This window comes from Podarcis filfolensis, assembly GCF_964270895.1.
Source record: "Podarcis filfolensis genome assembly, chromosome: 3".
In the NCBI taxonomy this organism is placed as follows: Eukaryota; Metazoa; Chordata; class Lepidosauria; order Squamata; family Lacertidae; genus Podarcis; species Podarcis filfolensis.
The window spans coordinates 68,962,961-68,983,292 of record NC_139606.1 but is presented as its reverse complement, the minus strand read 5'-3'; the positions used below and the strand labels follow the sequence as shown (position 1 = coordinate 68,983,292).

At 40.3% G+C, this 20,332-nt stretch overlaps 2 long non-coding RNA genes across 2 annotated transcripts in view; one reads left to right on the top strand and one right to left on the bottom strand.

Annotated features, from left to right (window-relative positions):
* LOC310760088 overlaps window positions 1-20,332 on the bottom strand; it is a 36,629-nt gene that overhangs the window by 4,070 nt on the left and 12,227 nt on the right. The window contains exons 3-5 of the long non-coding RNA XR_014546753.1: window positions 19,988-20,080; window positions 1,650-1,716; window positions 766-870 (exon numbers count right to left, since the gene is read on the bottom strand). This is a non-coding gene — a long non-coding RNA (uncharacterized lncRNA). The remainder of the gene's footprint in view (window positions 1-765; window positions 871-1,649; window positions 1,717-19,987; window positions 20,081-20,332) is intronic.
* LOC310760091 lies at window positions 8,863-11,584 on the top strand. The gene is made up of 2 exons (XR_014546762.1): window positions 8,863-9,162; window positions 11,133-11,584. It is a non-coding gene; the product is annotated as an uncharacterized lncRNA (long non-coding RNA).

Genomic DNA, 20,332 nt, shown 5'->3' with positions numbered 1-20,332 from the left:
CATTTTTCTGCCACATAACATCATGGAAATTGTGATGGTGGAATAATTGTCTCTATAGGACAGCATAGTAAGCAGATGTTCATATGCCCCAAAGGAACAAATGAACACAGCATGATGGTTGCTCCTCATTTCCAAATACTGGATTCTATTAATGAAGATAAATGTAAACTGCATTCTTCCCCAGTAATGCTTTTGCACGTTAAGCAATTGCAATTGCTATAGTTGTAACTGCAGGAAAACAGCAATTAACAACAATCATGCAGTTACTACAGAGACAATATCCTTCTGGTGTTTGAAGGATGTGATGCACACAGTTACCAATAGGACACAACATAATTTCTGCACAGAGAAGTGAATCATTCTATGAAAACAATTACAGTTTCCCATATTATATGTTTCTTCAGAACAATAATACTAATCAAAGAATGAGACAATGCTATTTGGCAAACAAATGGCTAAGTGCTCTGGAAACACTAAGATTTTTTTCGGGAAGAATGAAGATCTCAAGTGGGGCCTGGCATAGCAGTACAGTGTATGAATTCAAAATTGTATTCTTCTATAGTGGTATGGTAATAGAAAGGTTGTATCTGCTGATATAGTGTGACTCCTAAAGTTTTAGGGTCTTACAATCAGTGTTAATGCTGACAGATGCCTCCTTTGTAAAGTATTGATGTTTTCAAACAATATTTGTTCCTATGTGGTAGATCTGGATATGTCTGTAGAGCCCTTACGGAAGAGAATAGCTATACTCTGAGCACTTCTTACCCTGCATTCTTCAGACATGTGATGCTTCAGTCCACCATGAATTAACCATTCAAAGCTTTGAATTGTGTTTTCAGAATTGTTCTGAGACAAAGCCATAAGCTGGTTCTGATAAACAATAAAATGGAGTTAAAGATTATATTTGCTTCAAAAGCATAAGGCTCTGCATGTTCTCAAGATCCTGCATTGGAAACCTACAGTGAAACACATATTTAATAACAACATCTCTTTACAGAATAGCTAGCTGCTTACAAAAATGCAAGAAATCCCTTAATTCACCCACACCAGCCTAATGTCAACCCCCTTTGGCCTTGGGTCCAGTGATCATTTAACTACATTTGGCTTGGCAGTCCTAGGAATGAGTTCATGATTCTTAAGTGTTGGTGCTAAGCTGCTGCAAGCCTTCTAGAATGAGCAGAGGAAGAAAACACCTTTGGGGGAAAGGCAGTGGTAGAGCATCTGCCTGCATGCAAAAGATCACAGGTTCAATCCCTGGCATCTGCAGGCAGGACTGGGAGAGATTTCCTATCTGAAATTCTGGAGAGTCACTATCAGTGCAGAATTTGCTGAGCTAGATGGACACTAGTGGGTCTGACTCATTTGAGATGGGCTTTTCAGATCTAAGCCATCTCAGAAAGGGGTATAGCCAACCTCTTCTCAAGTACCTTCAGAGAAGTTCTTTAATGTTGTAGCATCCCAAGCTTTACTTAGACAGATGTCCTATTGATTTTAGGATCAGTCAACCGCAAAATCATCATCATCATCATCATCATCACTTGGGAAATAGATCTATACAGACTTAAAGTACAAGCAGAGGTTCCATTCACCCACACCAGTGTTTTAGATCACATGTGATTATTCAACAGGAGCAATTAATATTTCCATACCATCATTTCTAGTTTCAAGGTCCAAAGATGCTGCTTTCATATCTGTTTTGTTAGCTGTAGCAGACTCCTGTAGATTAAAGTGGAAACAATGGTGAAAGCAGGTTTAGATCCAAATGCCCTGATGAACATCCTGTCTTGATTTCAGGCATAATGATGAAGTAAATATTACCTTGATTAAAGAGCTTTTTAAAAAAAAATATGTAAATGAACTATGAATGTTTGGACTTGAATGAAATTTGGCAGACTAGTTGGCAAAAAGAGAGATTTGATTTCATTGAGCCATGTCGTTTCCAGCAAAATGTCACCGGGGAAAAAGAAAATTCAGCCCAGGTCTTACCGCTTAACTACATTTGAGTTACTTCATTGCTTCTTCTAACATATTCAGCCAGGAAAATACTTTTATCTATTTATTTATTTATTATTTTGGCCAGGCCAATAATCAGATCACCATATATATTATGCTGTTCTTTGAGATTCCTGACTTCGTGTGAAACCAGTTAAAAGGAAGTTAAAACCACTTAAAAAGAATGATGTGCCCATTTTACTGCAACACTGAAACCTGTAAATCCCAACCTATTTGGTCGCACAGAAAGGGTGTAAAGAATTTGTTTGTTCCTGTCACTGGAGGGAAAAGTATCTGTAGGCAGGAGAGTTCCATGCAGACATTGGAGCTCCTGTGCACATAAAGATAATTAGAGGATGGAACTGGTATTCTACTGGGCCAATAGGAGAAGTGGGCCCTCCATGCCTTTCTTTCCAGCACTTGGGCCTTTCCTCAGGCTGCCTCCACCCAACTCTCTAGACCACACTCCTCATCCTGGGCCAGCCATCCTCAAATACTCTTGCCAGGCTGCAATGTGCCTTTAAACTGTGGTAATGCTTTTTGCTTCCCTAGGTGGAGAGAAATGAGGGTGGGAGTAAGTAAACACCTTTTGTGGCTGGAATATAGCCAATGGTACAAAGGTAAAAGTTGCACCCATTGATCTGCCCTCTTTCTCATAAGGAATGCAGCCCTCAGGTTGAAAAAAGTTGCCACCCTTGCTTAAGATAGTAAGGCCGCTGCAGAAATCACCAGTCCCTAAGCCCTGCCTGTGCATGCCAGCCAGGGCAGAAGGGAATGGGGAGAAGATTCTGCTCTAACCCATGACCTCTAATATTTGCAAATTAACTATATCAGCTTCAGATGGAGCTTCTGATTGGTAGTTCTTGATTAAATAAATAGCCACATATTGTCAATTTCCATAAATTATTGTCCCCTTCCGGAGAAGCAGCTTCTGTAATAGAGGTTTGGAGGCCCATTTTTTATGAGTTGCTTCAGTGCCATTGGGGTAACATTTAAATGATCCAGCCCCATGGATGAAGATCTTTCCCGTGCAATTGGAAACCGCTCTCCTGATTCTCATCAGCAGGACCCCAGTCTACACAGTTGGAACATTTAAATGTTACTGCATCAACATATTTGATTCCCCCCCCACCTTCATTTTAGGAAACAGCTGCTACTGCACAGCAACATTACTTTCTACTAAATTCTTACATTTCCCACTGTCTTTTTTTGGAGCTTAAACTAAAAGGACCGGATATTATCAGTTACTTCTCCAGCTTTTAGAGACTTTAATTCAAAGTTTCCTATTTTGCTACTCTTTGCTGTTCATTAAGGCGGGTGGGGAGGGAGGGGAGAGAGAGCGCTGGCATTTTTTAGCCAAGAGCCTGATAAGTTCAAAAGAACCCGAAGCCTTTGAAAAGACAGCAGCAAGAACATCTGAACAACAAGTAAAAGAACTGACTGTTTCTCTAGGGAATCGGAGATAATGCACAGGGCTTTCTGTGGATCTTGTCTTTAATTTAGGTTCATATGAATTCACACCTTTTTTTAAAAAAAGCCAGTGGAAAAAGGAGACAAAACTCTCCTAATAGTATTTATTTCAGGATTGCTGGACTAACTTAGTTTTAATGTCAAAATAGTCATAGTCCGTCTATCACAGGTTCATGACTTTGGATGTTCTAAATATGTTTTATTTGTAATTATTTTATGATTGAATGTCCATTAGTCACCCTGGGCAGCATGCAAATATTTTAAGAAAGATAGAATGAATGAACAAAGAAGTACAACCTTTCATCATTGCAGTAACTTCTGCTTTTGTCCAACAGCAGCTTATTGAAAATATAGAGTTGCATTCAATGTAGCACTAAAGCTACACAAATCGTTCCGTCAGTGCAAGGATTTCTCTTTGTGCAATGCAACATTATTCCTCTCCTCCCTATGTGCATGCTCTAAATCTCTTCTGGAGCTACCCCAACACTCTGGATCAGATTTCGGGGTGGTGGGGGTACATGCAAGGGGAAGAGGGTGCGAGCCTTGTTGCAGTCGTGTTATTCCTTACTAGCACAATTATTTAGTTGAATACCACTCACAAAAAGGCAAACTTGTGCAAGGCACTTCCACAGGCTGTAAAACTGCACATAGCTGGTGCAAATTCCAGTTGGGATGTTTCAAATATCTACTGCCAGCTGAATGTGCAAATTACTGTGAATTTCACTGACTACATTCCTCTATACTGTCTAAATCTCTTTTCACCAATGGTGCATGTTGAACAGGGTTCATAGCAAGTATGAAACTGAGATGCCAATTCCAAAGCCACACAGGAAAAGGTTCCACTGAAATCCAAGGAAGTGTTTAGGATTAAGGAAGAAGAAAAGCTATATACAACTCTATTGCTTCCTTCTGTTAATCACAGCATGCAACAGAGCTAAGGAATAAAGACGGAGACAGCAGGATGAACCATCTTGGATTTATGCTTCTTGAACAATTCCAGAGGTCTTCTTCCTTTTGAAAATACTTAGCTAGAGATAAATAGGCTCCTGAAGAAATACAGTTGCCTCAATACAAATGGCTCATTTCTCAGATGTTAAGCCTGCCTGATTGCAACAGAACCGACTTCCAGCTGATGTATTTGTGTCTGAATTTAAGATTATAACCTTTGCAATGCTTTTAATCATTCTGCAGCGAGTGTGCATATATGCTATATAGGATGGACCAAGAAGCCTATTTGAAACTTAATTTTCTAGTCAATCCCACTGAACTTTTCCTTCAGGGAGACTAGAATTACATAAATTGCACTTTCTTTGAATTGCTTCAATATATGAATTACACCACCGTATGGTGTCCCTGGGCCAGATTCAATTCTTTGCATTCAAACTGTGACTAAAGCATGTTACCTTATACAAAAAACATGAACTGGAGAGGGTGAATTTTATGGGAGACATTAATCTATGCCAAAGCTGTTACTCAGTCATGGTAGGTGGCATTAAATTTGCATGCTATACCCATTGTGTGTAGCTCCAGTGGTCATTCTCTCCAGAAAGGAAAATAATTGTACAAAGAGAGAGCGATTCAGTTTTTTAATCAATTTCCTTATATGTATCAAAGTATATACAACTCAAATATACTATCATCTCCCTTCAGCTCATTCCTTCTTGGATATGCCCAACAAGGTGCATCTCAATCCTTCCCTCCCTTTCATAAACACAAATAAGAAACAAACAGACCCAGCATTTTGCCATCTGAGGCAGACGAGCAAATCACTACCCCACCAGTCAGTTGTATTGTACCCAGGGCTGACCAAGTTATTTTTGGCACCTGAAGCAGAACGTATAACAAATACCTCTGCCTGGGAGGAAAAGCGCAATCATATTAAATTTAATAACTTACAATTTGCAGCTTTTTCATGACATCCACAACTAGCTGCCTGAGATTACCACCTCACTCTGCCTAATGGTAGGGCTGGCCCTGGAAAATAATGCCTTTAAAAAGTCCAGAAGGTTAATCAGAGCAAAATAAAAATAAAAATCCCTGGAGCTAAATAGACAAGGAATTTCATGTTTGAAAACCCACAATAAACATCTGCCAGAGACCTGCTTCTTTCAGTAAAGAAGAGGTTTAGCAGGGGGATATGCAGGCTAGCAAGAAAATTCTCTAAGCCTAAATTTGGACATCTTGCCCATATTGCCAACTTAAGTTGTGTTATACATAGAGGTTACGAAGCCCAGCCAGCTATTCTGAGATGTAGATTTGAGCTATTTATGCTTGTATCACATTTATTGGATATAGCTGTCAAATCCTGTCTTGACAGCTTGCAAATATTTAATGAGCAAGAACACAACTCTCTCTTTTTTTAAAAAATGCTTGAGTTTATGTTTTCTCTTCCAAATACATCCTACTTTTCCTTTGCTACTGTTCTGTTATGCCCTTGTTTTATTAAAGGCTCTGACCCCCATAAAGAACTTACTTGAGCCACAGTGGATGTTGTTTCACTACTTGGCAAACCAATCACAAATATTTTCAAATACTGTGTTCCTATATTTTTAATCTAGGCAACATTATCAGCACTTAAGCCAAGAACAAATGCCTGGATATTCAGAAAGTGCCAAGGAGTCCCTAAAACTATACCAACAAGTTTAAGGGAGGGGAGAAATATTTTGCAGAAAATCCATGGCTATTCATTTGTTGTCCAGCAGAGGGTGACCTAAGTATGCTATAAAGCCAAAACACCAGTCTTCTGCTTTTATCAGTGTTTTCTTCTATACTGTCTAATAAGATGTGCCTGCAGCTTACAATAATTTTGGAAATAGACAGAGAGTCATATTTTCTCTAATTATCTTTGCTAGTTACAAAACACAATGAAGGGAATAAATCTTAATTAAAATATTTAAAATGTTCCATGGAAAATATGAAAAGTGTGTTCACCGTGTCAGCAACAATGAGTTTTGTGGCAACTTAAAGACCAACCAATGTATTGCGACATAAGCTTTAATGGGCTAGAGGTGGCCTCTAGTTCATCAAAGTCAGTCAACAGGTTTGCTTCATTTTTATAATTTTGAGTTTTGTTATCTGTTGTTTTACTGTAAACTTGCTTTGAGTACACTCTAGTGTAGAAAAGCACAATAGAAATTATTTAAAGAAATGATTAAATAGATATTGACCATTGTTATGCCACAGGCCAGATCCTGATCTCCCCCATCCCCGTGGGCCAATTCTGACAGGTAATCAATCACCTGATGTCACAATGAAATCAGGTGAGCCATATATGCCTGCATGTTTTGAAACAAAGTCCTGTGGGCAAAGGCACAGGCTCCTGGCAAGCCTTAGTGATCAGCTGATCATTGGCGCTTGCAAAGCTCAACACACAGGGCTTTGCAAACTCATGGGCCAAATGGGGAGAGACAGGAGGGCCTCCATCAGTATATAGAATGAAGTGATACTAAAAGGCTGAAAGAAGAAATCCCCACATCATCATTAGCACCATCATCATTACTCATTTCATTTTTATACCACTTCATATTTTTAAGAAAAAACCTCAAAGCTGTTTGCAACATGTTAAAACTTCAACTAAAACCATCCAGAATAAAACACTACAGAAAGTCAGATACAAAGAATACATTCAAAGCAACATAATTAACAGGAAACTAAAATATTATCTTAAAGATTTTAAAATAAAACAAATAAATATAAATTTTAAAAACAAAAAAAAACCCCAATACATTACTCAGTGTCGCACATCACCTAATAATATACTTCATCACTTTTCCACAATGTATGATCTGATTGCTATGTTACATTCATGCAGAATTTTTACACGGAATTGGCATATGATGTACAGTGCAATTCTTAGGAACTATGCTTGGAAGTAAATCCACTAGGCTTCTAAGTTTGTGTCTGATGGGATGTTCCCTCTGGCCAAAGGAGAATGGGAAGTTGATTTTTACTCATTCTTCCTACAACCCCCAGCATTATTTAAAAATCTGGTCTAGGCAGTTGAAGAAGAACCCTCTAGAACAGTGGGGAAGGCAGTGCAGGAGGGGAGCTTAGGGGAACAAGTGAAAATTGCCTCCATCCTTTCAGCTAATGAGAGCCTACACTGGACCAGAGTTTCTTCTGTGACTAGAAGGCAACCTGTTGTTTGCAGAAGGGCAATTCAGGATGCAAGGCACTGAATTCACTCCTTGGTAAGTGCATTTAGATTTGCAGTCTCAATTCCTCACTGCCCTGCATAGCCATTTTTACCAATACAAAGCAAATGCAATGTGGAGGCAAAATGCTAATCTGTTATCCTTGGCTTACTTGGGCACAATTAAATATGATGCCAACTGGTTTGCACTCACCACAGATACTTCAGAAAACTCTCAGCACAATTTTAAAAGGCAATATTAGAATGAGATCCTGGCAACACCAGCATATTGTCAGGCTAACTACCACGAGCATAAGCATTTATATCTTATTGGCTTCCAGAATTTGTTCACATACAGGGGTGCCAACCTGAACAAAAAGTATTGGGGGAGGGGGAGGTAAGCCCCGCCCCACATAACAGATCACATGAGGCAGTACACATACACCATTTGAATGGCAGTGCCCTTCAACTTGGGTGGGGGCTCAAATATCTTATGGGGGAGCTGAAGACCCCTCAGCCCCTAGGAGTTGGCTCCTATGTTCATATACCACACTGGAAATATCCCTGGACTATTTGAATAATTGGAGGCAAAGTTCCAAAGCCCTATCTGGGCATTTACAAAGTCTATCCATGGAGGTGACACCAGTTGAGGTTGTAGGTGTACGTCATCACCACTTCCAATGTTTCTGATTAATAGAAGGGCTACAATACTGCCAGATGGTTTGGTGGAAAGTATAAATACAATTTAAATAATTAAAAAAGTGTCTGTGGTTGTAATTAGGCCTGAATAGTGCAGTTCTGTAAACAAACCCTGATCTGAAATATTATGGTTGCCATTTTGCAACCTGCCAACCTTCTCATGAATCTGTTCATGAATTATTCCACAGAAATGAGCATTATGCATTCTTGTGATTTCTGTATTCTCATATCATTTAGTGCCAAATCATTTGTATGCTCACAATAATCTAAATCTTCCACCAAACCATCTTTAGTCTGATTTCTGTGCCAAATCAGAGTGGCACAAGAACAACTGTTTATATATATCCCATAATGCACTACAAATAACTGGAGTCTTTAACTGGAGTGAGCAACTGACAATGTTTTGGAAGGCTATGAGTCAGGAAGGTAAATAGGATCTTTGTCATCTGTCCCCAAGAGACCTGTAACAAGAAACTCCTGACTCACCCAAATACTGTGAGTCAGGAAGGTAAATAGGATCTTTGTCATTTGTCCCCAACAGAACGGTAACAAGAAACTCCTGACTCACCCAAATACAATAAAGCCCCATTGCACTTAGTGACTATACTAAATAATGACACTAGACAGCAGAGCAAAAGCAACCAACAAATGGAGTTCTAATTGTCAGCTGCTGCTTGGGGCTTGAAAAATCAAGCAGAATGCTACCTATGAGTTTTGCACACTACTATCCCATTGCAGTCCCCCCCCCCCTTACAAGTCATAATGACGTATCATTCCATGGAATCTTTCCATAGGAAAATAGGTTGTCATCTAGCAAGTCGTCTAGTTCTGTATCAACTACTACATTGGCTGGCAGCAGCTCTCCAAGGGTAGGCAGGAGACCTTCCTAGCCCTAACTGGAGATCCACTGATCTATAGCCTTTTCCCCTTTTGAATGTAGTTTCCCTTTCTTCAAAGGCACAAGAAAGCTCATAATCCAAGCACAGTTACTTTTTTCTAAATCCCATTTGCTTCCAAAAGCTATGTAAACATCTCTGGGAAGGACTGTAGTTTCCATGTCTGAGCCATCCAAGCCACTCTATATTGAAAAGTATAAGAATGCTACAGGCTGAAAGAAAAGTCAGAAAGATTTCTGAAAACACTCCAGCTGAAACCTATTTTTAAACATAAAGGAACAGCAAAAGGAGGAGTAGGGTGACTTTTTCCTACAATTTGCCGAAGTGCCACTTAAAGCTGTCCAAGGAGACGCCAAAGATATAGGATGCAATGCTGCCTAGAGAGATTGCACGATCTTGAGGAGTAGTGACGGTATTGACATTGTGTTTTCACTGTCGCTGCACTGACAGCACAGACTGTATCAAAAAGTTTTTAAAGCAAAATAGAGGTTAGATCCATTATCGATACTCTAAATTAAAAGAATAAATGAATCACCCAACTGTAGTTAATAGGCAATTAACATAATTCTGGACCGGTGTAGCTGAAAGATAATGAAAAAGCTGATTGCAAATGAACCAGGAGTAATGTGGGAGGTTGTAATAGTCCCATAACTCTGAATGAGAATCCTGCTTCCCCTCTTAATTCTGGATGCTTTGATTGGCGAGGGCCTTTATTGTGCCATGAAACTCACCTGTCAGAGAAGAGGACGTGGAAGGGGCCTTTATGTCTCAGAGGATGGGGCAGAGAGGGAAAGCTCCACATTTTGGAGACTGTTGTTGAAGAGAATGAGAAACAAAAGAGAAGAATAAGAACTAGCTGGGGAAAGGGTCAGTGAGGTGACTGCAGGACCCACAACTCTTTCTATAGGCACAATAGCAACACAGGGTAGAAATATGCCAGTCCAAGGGGCCCGGGTGACCCCCGCATAATGTCCCATTCACACAGGAGAACTTGCTTTTGAGTAAGCATGCATTGGCTTGGGCACCTGGCAGGAATTTGTAAGCAGCTGCCAGTGTCATCTACTGTGACTGGTAGTGGGTCTCGATGGGGTCTCAGGCAGATAACTTTCACATCACCTTCATACACCCAAACTGACCCCCCCAAACCTGGAGATGCTAGGAAGTGAACTTGGGAGTTTCTGTGTGTGCAAAACAACATGGGTTCTACTATTAAGCTACATGGTAGGTAAAAATGAAGACAAAGATCCTGAAAAAGCCACATTTGCTGTTGCCATGAGAGAAGCTAGATGCTGTTGTTGCTTCTCAGAGCCGTCATAGTAACCCTTGCTGAGGAACCTGGATGCAGCCTTTAACTGCAGCTGCACAGGGTGCTTCAGCCTGCCTACTCAAACAGCTGATGGGCAGTCACCAATACATCGCCAGCCCATGCAGTGTTGTGTGCACTTTCAGTGTTTATCCTGGGAGAAAATAATTTTGCCTATATACAGAAGCAGTGGTCCATGGCAGGGAAATGAATGTCAACTATAGCAAACACCCTGAGAGGCTAAAAGCTTTCACTCTCTCTATTTGACCTCTCAGGTCAAATAGCACACCTCTCAGTTGAGTGGTGATTTTTAAGGCAAAGCGGCTAGGAGGTGATTAGAAAGTAAGCTAAGGGGACCCACTGATGGCTTTTTTGCTGGGCAGAGGAGGTGTTATAATCTAGAGATGACCCTGTTGAAGCTACTGTTGGGACATGTTACTAAAAAGCAGGGACTAGGTGCTGGAACTGGGTGGCTTATAGCCAACCTGGATGATTTTATCTCCGTGCTCTTACAATAGTCTGAGCCCTATGTGAGCACTTAGATTCATTTAATATAATGCCACTGTTTAAAATGGTTTTCATTTAATGCTGTAAGTGACAAAGATCAAAGGGATAATAATGTCCTTTTTTTCCTTTGCAGAAGACTCCTCTATCCGGATTTTAAAACAGATAAGCATGTCTTTACCTGTTCACCAAGGGTGAACTGATTCTATTATCACATTTGCACAAAATAGCAAACAAATTGCAGTCCTGGAAAAAGCTAGCACGTTTGTTGGAGAATCTGCCTCTCTCTCTTGCTTTTAATGGACTCACTGAAAAATGTTCATTTATTGAAAATGACATGTCATCACCCTAAGTTCCACTCTGACCAAGCTAAACTGAATTACCACAGATTTTATGGAGGTGTTTAATGAATGACTAAATCTGGATTTCAGATATTGCACTTCATATGTCGTTCTCTAAACTGCCTCACCATATTGCTTGATGCATAGTTAAAATACTATAAAATGACTAAGCATGGATTAACAGAACTGTATACTGCCTAATTGTTAATAAAGCACGTAAGTAGTTATTATTATGACTGCAATTGTTTCTTGGGTTGCTGTTCTATTTTCAACAGGAACAGATTCAAGCCTTCTTCCCTTCCTACTCCTTCCCTTCCCCATCCCAAGTCACGTTTACACAAACTAGGGACATCAAGCTAATTTGTTTATACAGATATAGCATCAAGCAGAAAGTCAATGGAGTGACCTCCAGATGTACTTGAACTACAAATCCCATCAGCCCCAGCCACTGTGGCCAATGGTCAAGGACGATGAGGCTTGAGTCCAAAAACGTCTAGAAGGCACCACATTAGCTACCCCTACCTATGTACAGTAATGACCTCCAAAAAGTGGCACATTCTAGAGAATGACAGGTGCTCCTGTGTTCTGATCAAATGAACATGACTTTAGTGTACTACCTGAATGCTAGGCACAGCTATTTTTCTTTGTATTGTATGTCCTTAGTGTCTGATTCTTTCCACAGAGTGTCACTCATATCCACATATACTCTTAGATGCATAAGCTGACAGGAAATCATGGTGCTCAGCAGAAAACTAGATATTTTTGACTCTCTAAGCCCACTGGGCAATGGATGACCTTAAAAATGTGATGCCCACATGACATTGTCAATGGAAGTCTTCCAAAAACTATTGTGCATCCTTGGATAAATTTAACGGATCCTGATGTGGGTAGAAAACAAACAACAACAACAACAACAACATATTACTTATATCGCACCCATCTGGCCATCCCTCCCCAGCAGCTCTGGGTGGCTCCTAACATAATATTAAAAACATGATATAGAACATTTTTGTGCTTCAAGTGTTTACTACTTCCCATTGATGAATATTGTGAAGCATACTCAGTAGCTCAGAGGAGCCAAACATGACATCATAACAGTGGCAAGACTGAATTTGGGCTTAGTTTTCCTGAGAAAGAGTTGTTCTTGCTCCCTCTCTCCTGTCCCTCTCTCAAAAACGAGGAGGATTCAGCCAATTGCACCCATCAGCAGAAGTGCTGAACAAGGTCTTCCACTTGTGCTACAGGCTTCTCTTCCTCCCACCCCCACCCCGACTCCTGAAATTGGCTCAGGTGGAGTGGGGGTTTGGCAGTGCATGGGGAAAAGAGACAGATGCATCATTCCATATGGCAAACCAAAATGCTTACCCTGACATAACAATTGCCTTAGCAAAATACTGAATGAGTTTGTTTTTTTCTTGCAAGGCTCTAGGGATCAAGATTTATCTGCAGACCCAAATCAATTACTTTTACCCCAATGAAGTACTTCATCTGTTTTCCCACCCAAACTCTATGAAGCTCACTTGGCCAATTACACTCCCTCAGTCTAATGTACCTCATAGGGTGGCTGTGGGGATAAAATGAGATAACTCATATGTATGTATATTTCTGCCGAGAGAGAGAGAGAGAGAGAGAGAGAATTTCAGGATAACTATATAAACACCTCTTTCTATAGTAAATATCAGCTATATTGCATAATATCCATCAGGTTTTAGTGCAATGATTTAAAGTAATCTCTTTTTCCTAAGCATTTTAACACAATTGTTTTGAAGCGCAAAATTAATCTAGCTGCTTTGAAACCCTCCAAAATATGAAATAAGAAATGGGCTTAAGAACAGAAGCTTTCGGGAGGAGGGAGAGAAAGGGAGGTTTGAGTCCATTAAATCCTCCTAAATACTCATAAGCTCATCAAATTTCATCTATAGGATATTTAAATGGCTCCAGTTAATACAAAAGTTGAGCCCCTCACCCTTGTCAACATCTTATTCTTTATAACATTCCTCTGAATTTGCACTTGGGAAGTTTTATTACCTCTAGCAAATGTAACTGTGTTCCACAGCTAAGGCAATGCTGAATATTCTCCAATTTTGATTTTTGAGCTTCAGGCCGAGGGAGCCATACTTGTCCACAGACAGCTTTCCGGGTTATGTGGCCAGCATAACTAAACCACTTCTGGTGCAAAGGGACACAGTGACTGAAGCCAGAGCGCATGAAAACATAGTTTATCTTTCAGCCGTAGCGGTACCTATTTATCGACTTGCACTGGTGTGCTTTCAAACTGCTAGGTTGGCAGAAGCTGGACAGAGCAACAGGAGCTCACTCCATCGTGCAGATTTGAACCGCCAACTTTCTGATCAGCAAGCCCAAGAGGCTCAGTGGTTTAGACCACAGCGCCACCCGCTCCCTCAGAACAGAAGTATTCAGCCTTTTAACTGTGGGCATATTCACTTTTTTTCATTTATATTTAGTGACCTGCCTACTGCTGTGGTGTAATCACCCCCTCTACTATTAAGTGAGCCTGTGTGATGTTGTGGTTAGTGTGTTGGAGATCAGGGTTCAACCACAAAACTCACTGGATGACTTTGTCAATCACAGTCTCACATCCTAACCTATCTTACAGGGTTGTTTTGAAGATAAAATGGGGAAAAAGAGAACAATGTATGCAACCTTGAGTTCAGTTGGAAGAGAGGTGAGATAGAAATGCAATCAATCAATCAATCAATCAATCGTATTTAAAGCCATTTTGTTGCTCATAAACCATTTCATATTGGCATACTAACACCTTTAAACCTCTATTCATCTATAAATAAGTATTAGAATTGTGATAACAGTGTGGTTATTGCTGAATCTTTGGAGCAAGTGGACTAATTCTGGCCCATGCTAAATCCTCAAATTAAGCTAGTTTATCAAAGCCAATGCAATTCTTTCTTTCAAAGTGTACTGCGTACAGTACAGTCTCAAGAGTAGTATTGCTAAGTCTCCAGAATTGACATTATTGTGATGTAAGATACTTGTTTATGCAAATGTGTGCACTAGTGCACTAGCAAATCTCATAATACATCGCTGAAGACCATAAATCAAACTTTGGCTTTGCTCAAATGAACAAATTTTGAAACAACTCTTTTGCAATTCCTATACTTTGCCTTGGTCCTAAATTAGCCACATTTCACAGCCTTTTTAATAACAAGCAATGCAGTTTGGATATTATCTGTTTGCATTTAGCACTACTGATGAACAATAGTTCAAATTTTGAAAGTCGGGGCTTCAATAATAAAGCCTGATTTTCTTAGCAATCAAACACAGGCACATTCAACCACATCCACACATATGTCTTTGTGAATAGGACTCAAAACAGCTGCAACCTTCTAGAAATTAATTGGATTCCAGATAATTTGCATTTTACATAGTTTACCAATAAAAGATTGAGATAGCGGCTTTATTAATGTGCAGACTAAAAAGCTTTCATAAATAAAGTAAGGAGCACTTTGCCGAGCTGTAATCCAAATTTTAATAAATACACTTACCTCCTCCTCCACTCCTGATAATACTGCAGGGCCCCCTCCAAGGTGAGAATTGATATGCAGGACTCAAATGCAGGCAGCTGTTGAGGATGCCTAGTGATTGCCTAGGGCCCTTACAGGACTTCATCTGGCTAGGCATTATGATTTGATAATGGCCATTTTCAGACAACACCGAAGGCAATTCTAGGATTTACTGTCACAATAGACATACTAAAAATAAAGTCAGTGTAAATAGATTAAGAAACTGACAGAATAACAAGGCAGAAAGAATTAGATTGAAAACAGAAATACCAGATGACAACTAAATGCATTTGCAGTGGTGGAGATAGGATAAGGGAGCTGGTGGATTTATCTGCTGAGTGGAACGTTTTCATCCTGCTTCCGTCCTGATTAAGTGAATGGTTATTTCATTGGGAAAAGATTAAACTAGCATTCCAATACAGTACTCTTATCTTGTCCAGATGCCCATTAAGCCTCACTTCTTCCTAAAGCGAGACAAACCTCTTTGTTTATTTTTATTTAGTCATAGAAGTCAAATCTCAATTCATTAACTTGCAATGCAACCAGGGTTGCCAACTTGAATAAAATATGGGGGTTGTGTGGTCAGGTAATTGATCACAAGGCACACACACACACCATTTGAATGGCAATGCCCATCAACTTTGGGGGCCCCCAAACCCCTCAAGTGTTTTTATTGGGGGACCGAAGGGACCTCGGCCCTTGGGAGTTGGCTCTTATGAGTGTAACCCTATACGTATCTAGGTCCACCTGAGTCCAATGGGACTTACTCCCTGGTAGGTGTGCATAGGACTGCAGGCTTAGACAAGATTGCTGCTCACATGGTTGTGTCTCTGACTGAGATGGTATGCCCTTTTGAAGCACAATTTACGACCACAAGTGTTTGGTCCACTGTCACCTCCTTTGCTCTGGCACTGGCAACCAGCATAGAGCTGAATGCTGTACAGTGGGCAACCTTTTAGGACCAAAGGCACATTTGGAATTTTGAGAAAGTGTCATGGGCACCCCCTCCCAGTCAATTGTTTCCCCTTCCCCCAGGGGTCTGGGTAGAAGTTGGATTCAGTAGAATAAAAACAGACCCTCTTGAATGTGCATGGTTTCACATGCCCCCCAGCCTTCCTCCATCAAATTAAAGTAGGGATGGGGAACATTAGGCTGGAAGTGGCTGGAGAAATGTGGTAATAAAAACTAAATGCAGAGTCTCCTTTCCTTCTGCCAATCAAGACACAAATTGGGAGAGGTAAGAAAAAAAGTCTCTCGGCAACTGACCCTGCCTTCTTTGATTGTAAAGCAATATATTCGCTATGAAGAAAGTTGTTGATTTTGATAGGGTTTACATACAAGGAAGTGTACCTAGGCTTGCAGCTGAAGAGAGAAACATGCCACACTTGGCAAATACATTTAAAACTACTGATCGCCTTTAAGAAATGCTAGAAGGAGTAAAGGTCGGCATTTCTTTGGCCAGCATTAAAAAAATCAGGAAGATCTATAGGTCGAATTCTCCCTTTGCCCCGCCTGGCAAACCACCTGAATACGCTATACATACAACATGAATTTTCCAAAATAGCCAAAATAGTCCATTGGGAACTGAGCATGCTCAGCAACCATAGAATACTGACTGAGGAGAAGGAGGTGGGAGAGACGAAAACCTGTGGGGAGGGAAGTGACCTGGTGTATCCTGGAAGAGGACACGGCTAGTTGGGGTGGAACCCTGAAAAGCGGCACTCTGCATTGCAACATTTTGTTGTACTTCTAAGATGCATAATGGAATGATAAGAGTGTCTGAGCACAACATCATCATCTTATTTATTTGAGTTTCATTAACCTTTGCTGAAAATCTGCCAATGTAATTTTGACAGCTTTGCATAGCCAAACCAGTTTAACATTTACACATCCCAGGAAGGATTTGAAAGACACAAGCTCCTGCCATTTGTTCCTTTTAAAGGCTTTGCGTATTACACACAAGCTTCTGAACAGTCAAGTGGGGTTTGGATTCCTAGAGCAACCTTGTTTGTCAGTGAGAAGTAACTGAATGGTTGCTGCCTCTAAGATAATGAAAACAAGTCCATTTTTGTTTCCACTATGCACAGACATCAGAGCCCATGTCGAAAGGAGGAGGAAAGAGGGAAATGAGGGAAGCAGAAAGCAGCAGACCAAACTGATGCCACAAAGCACAGCCTCTGGCAAGATGCCAAGAAGGTTGCTGCATGGTGTGCCACTTAAAAGGGAGGCACAGAGCCCCCACGCCCACATTTTCTGATAGCTTCTTTAACTGCTGTTTTAGAAGCCTCAGGAAGGACCATGATTGGCTAAAATGTGTGTGTGTGTGTGAGAGAGAGAGAGGGGGGGGGGGGGATGAAGGAAAAACTAACAAAAAATTAGCAGGTGATGATTTTACCAAGAATGAAGCGTTGTGGTATAATTTTGTCCTCTGTCCTGGTGTTCCTTTATCCTGTTTTCCCCCCAAGCATGCAGCAAAAGTACAAAACATATTGAAACATTGCTGGGCCTTCTTACATGGCTGGTGGATTATGTTCAGTTTAGTTGGGCCACAGGCTGGTTTTGTTCACCCTTGGAGGTGTGGTGGCAGAAGAAAAAACAGTTTCTTAATTTCAGCTCTGAGAAACCGAGGAGAACCCTTACATCTCTAGGGAACAGCAGTGAAATGTGACCTGTTGATGTTGTTGAAATGACAAACAATGAGAGCCAGTGTGGTGCACTAGACTTGCACTGGGGAGACCCAAGTTCAAATCCTTATTCAGCCATGAACCTCATTGGGTGGCCTTGGACCAATCACTACATCCCAGTCTAACCAACCTCACAGGTTTGTTGTGAATGTAACATCAAGCTGTGGGGGGACCATTTATTTTACCTTGAGCACCTTGGAGAAAAGGTGGGATATAATTTAATAAATAAATATAATTGAACCTAATATTTGCTGACGAGAGTAGCAAGGTCATCGGTGTCAAACGGAATGCCATTCTTACAATGTCTGGTGGCTATTCTGGGGTCTTCATTAGGAAAAGGGATGATTGCAAGTACTTTTGAATGGGTTCCATCAGATGCCTTCTCTTATGAAGTTCAGTTGAAAAGCTGGCCTTTCACAGCTATCCTTAACAAAATAACTTATATTTTTAGAAGCATTTCAGGACACTGTTTAAAGAATCTCAGTAATTCTTTCACTGAGCCAAACATCTAGCACTCTTAATTTCTCAAATGCAGGGATAATTTCTCACACCCCTCCGAAAGTCCCCTCCCTCCACTCTAATGTGTCGATACAATTTAGGCTAATGCAGTGCCTGGCAAAGACTATTAATTTTGGTTTTGCTAGTATGGTTGTCAACAAGTGCTTCAAAAAGAAAAAAGAAAAAAACAGGCTTCTCTCAATATAAGCGCTTTGCTACAAGTTTCGGTGTTGTTGCTCTGAAGTTTCAGTGCAACTCCTCATCTTTTTAAGGCAAACTGCAAGCATCTCATTGCATTTTCTCATTAATGTGTCAAGATGTTTAATTTTAATCAAGTAAGTAATACTAAAACACAAAACTGGAAAAAAGTCTAGACCTTTTGAAATGCTAAACAAGACTTTCTGGTTTCTATGAACTGCCCTATACTCTTGGTCATATACACTATAAATGATAAAATTCTGTTGGTGGTTTTCCACCACCCTCACCATCATCAACAAACCTTTGGTGAAATAAGGTTGGGCTGGTTTCTCCTTGCATAAATAGAATATTTCAAAAACATTGCATGGAGAGTTTAAAAATCCCCACAAAACAGTGGGGTTTAACAAAGAGACTGAAGAACAAAAGACAATGCTGGTTCTGCAGGCTAGTGAAATTTTTGACAGGCTAGCTGGATTATTTTGGAAAAGTGAAACTATTGTGCCAAGCTTCTGCATCCTGCTCCTTCACTGGACTTGCCTCTTGGGGGCTGGAGAGCTGCTGCCAGTCCTAGTAGAAATACTAGGCTAAATGGATAAATTGACTTGGAATAAAGGCAACTTTTCATTATGCTATGACTTTGGATTATGGCCAGCGCAAGACCATATTGTGATGATCTTGATCTCTGACTTCCCAGCTGTTGAGGTATATATAGCCATTCGGTATTGGTCTGATCTAATGTGTTACAACAACCAGCTACAATTTAAATAGTTAAGGGCTTTTAAATCTAATTGTAAGTGGCAAAAAGCTAATTCAATTTATGTTCCTCCCAACCAGCCATGGTTGTTTTTTAACATTAATTTTAAATACTGATTTTGGCATTAGCTTGGAAGAAGCAAAAGTCAGCCTGGTTCTGTTTGTCTTCACAGACTAACCTTTGCTTAAAACTGGTTACGGTCATTGCAGTGAGATGCACACACCTACACACACACACACCTGTATACATCCATTCCCTTTGTTTTGTAGTACACATATTAAGTATGCTGAGAACATTTTAGATCTGTGCCTAATTTTTCCATCAGTGACTAAGCACCTTTCAGTCATTACCAGAGTCATTAATTTAAGTATCAACGTTGTCTGGATGTACTGTTCTTCTCCAGTGCCAAGGATGTCCAGGCAGCCATTGATTTAAGAGACAATATCACTTGCTTCCAAGTTTATGAGGCAATAAACAGCTCCCGCATATTGATGAATGCGAAGGTGTTTGCTCAGCACATTTGCAGGGGCCGTTTATTACCAAGTGCTGTGCTTTAAAAGCAAATGAAATTGCAACTATTCTCTTCTAGGTTTCTTGCGGGTGGGGATAGAACGGAGGGGGGGGGAGAAAATAAAACCTGTTGTTTTTAATTCATTCTTCCGCTTACCTTCCTCCTGCAAGTAATTAATATGACTGACGTTACCCTGCTGATTTCCCTCCAGCAAAATGGTTTAAGACAGCTGTTGGATTTCTTATGCTATTTCCAATGAAAATGCTTTAAATATAGCCAGAGAAAGGGAACATGTCTCAGAACTCAATAGTACTTTGGTATAGACCTTGAACAAAAAACTCCAATATCAATCGTATTTTACTAAGTACAGAATAATCACAATTTTTTACCATTTTCCCACTGCCTCAACCTCTCCCCAGCATATGAGAGAATAATAGTAAAGTAAAATCCTATTGGTTTTTCTTACCATTCTCAGCAGTTTTTGAAGTGATGCTCCATAAGTGGGGGGTTCTCCTGACATTACATTCTTTATGCCTCCTCTTGGCTAACTCATCAGGAGCTGGAATTGCAAGATTATTATTAATTTCTCATGCAGTCTGAAACACCATTTGATAGCTTTGAAACAGAGTGATGAGTGTGTCAGCAAACTACAGGTGAGTTTACAGAAGCCAGCAAGAACGCTTTTTTTGGAATCTGGCTATGCTATACATTATTTTGGCATGGGTGGGGAGGGGGGTTAGAGAGAGACGGGATGGGGGAGTGGGAGATTAATTACATATCTCTGTGCCACCAGTGTAGTTATGAGCATGCC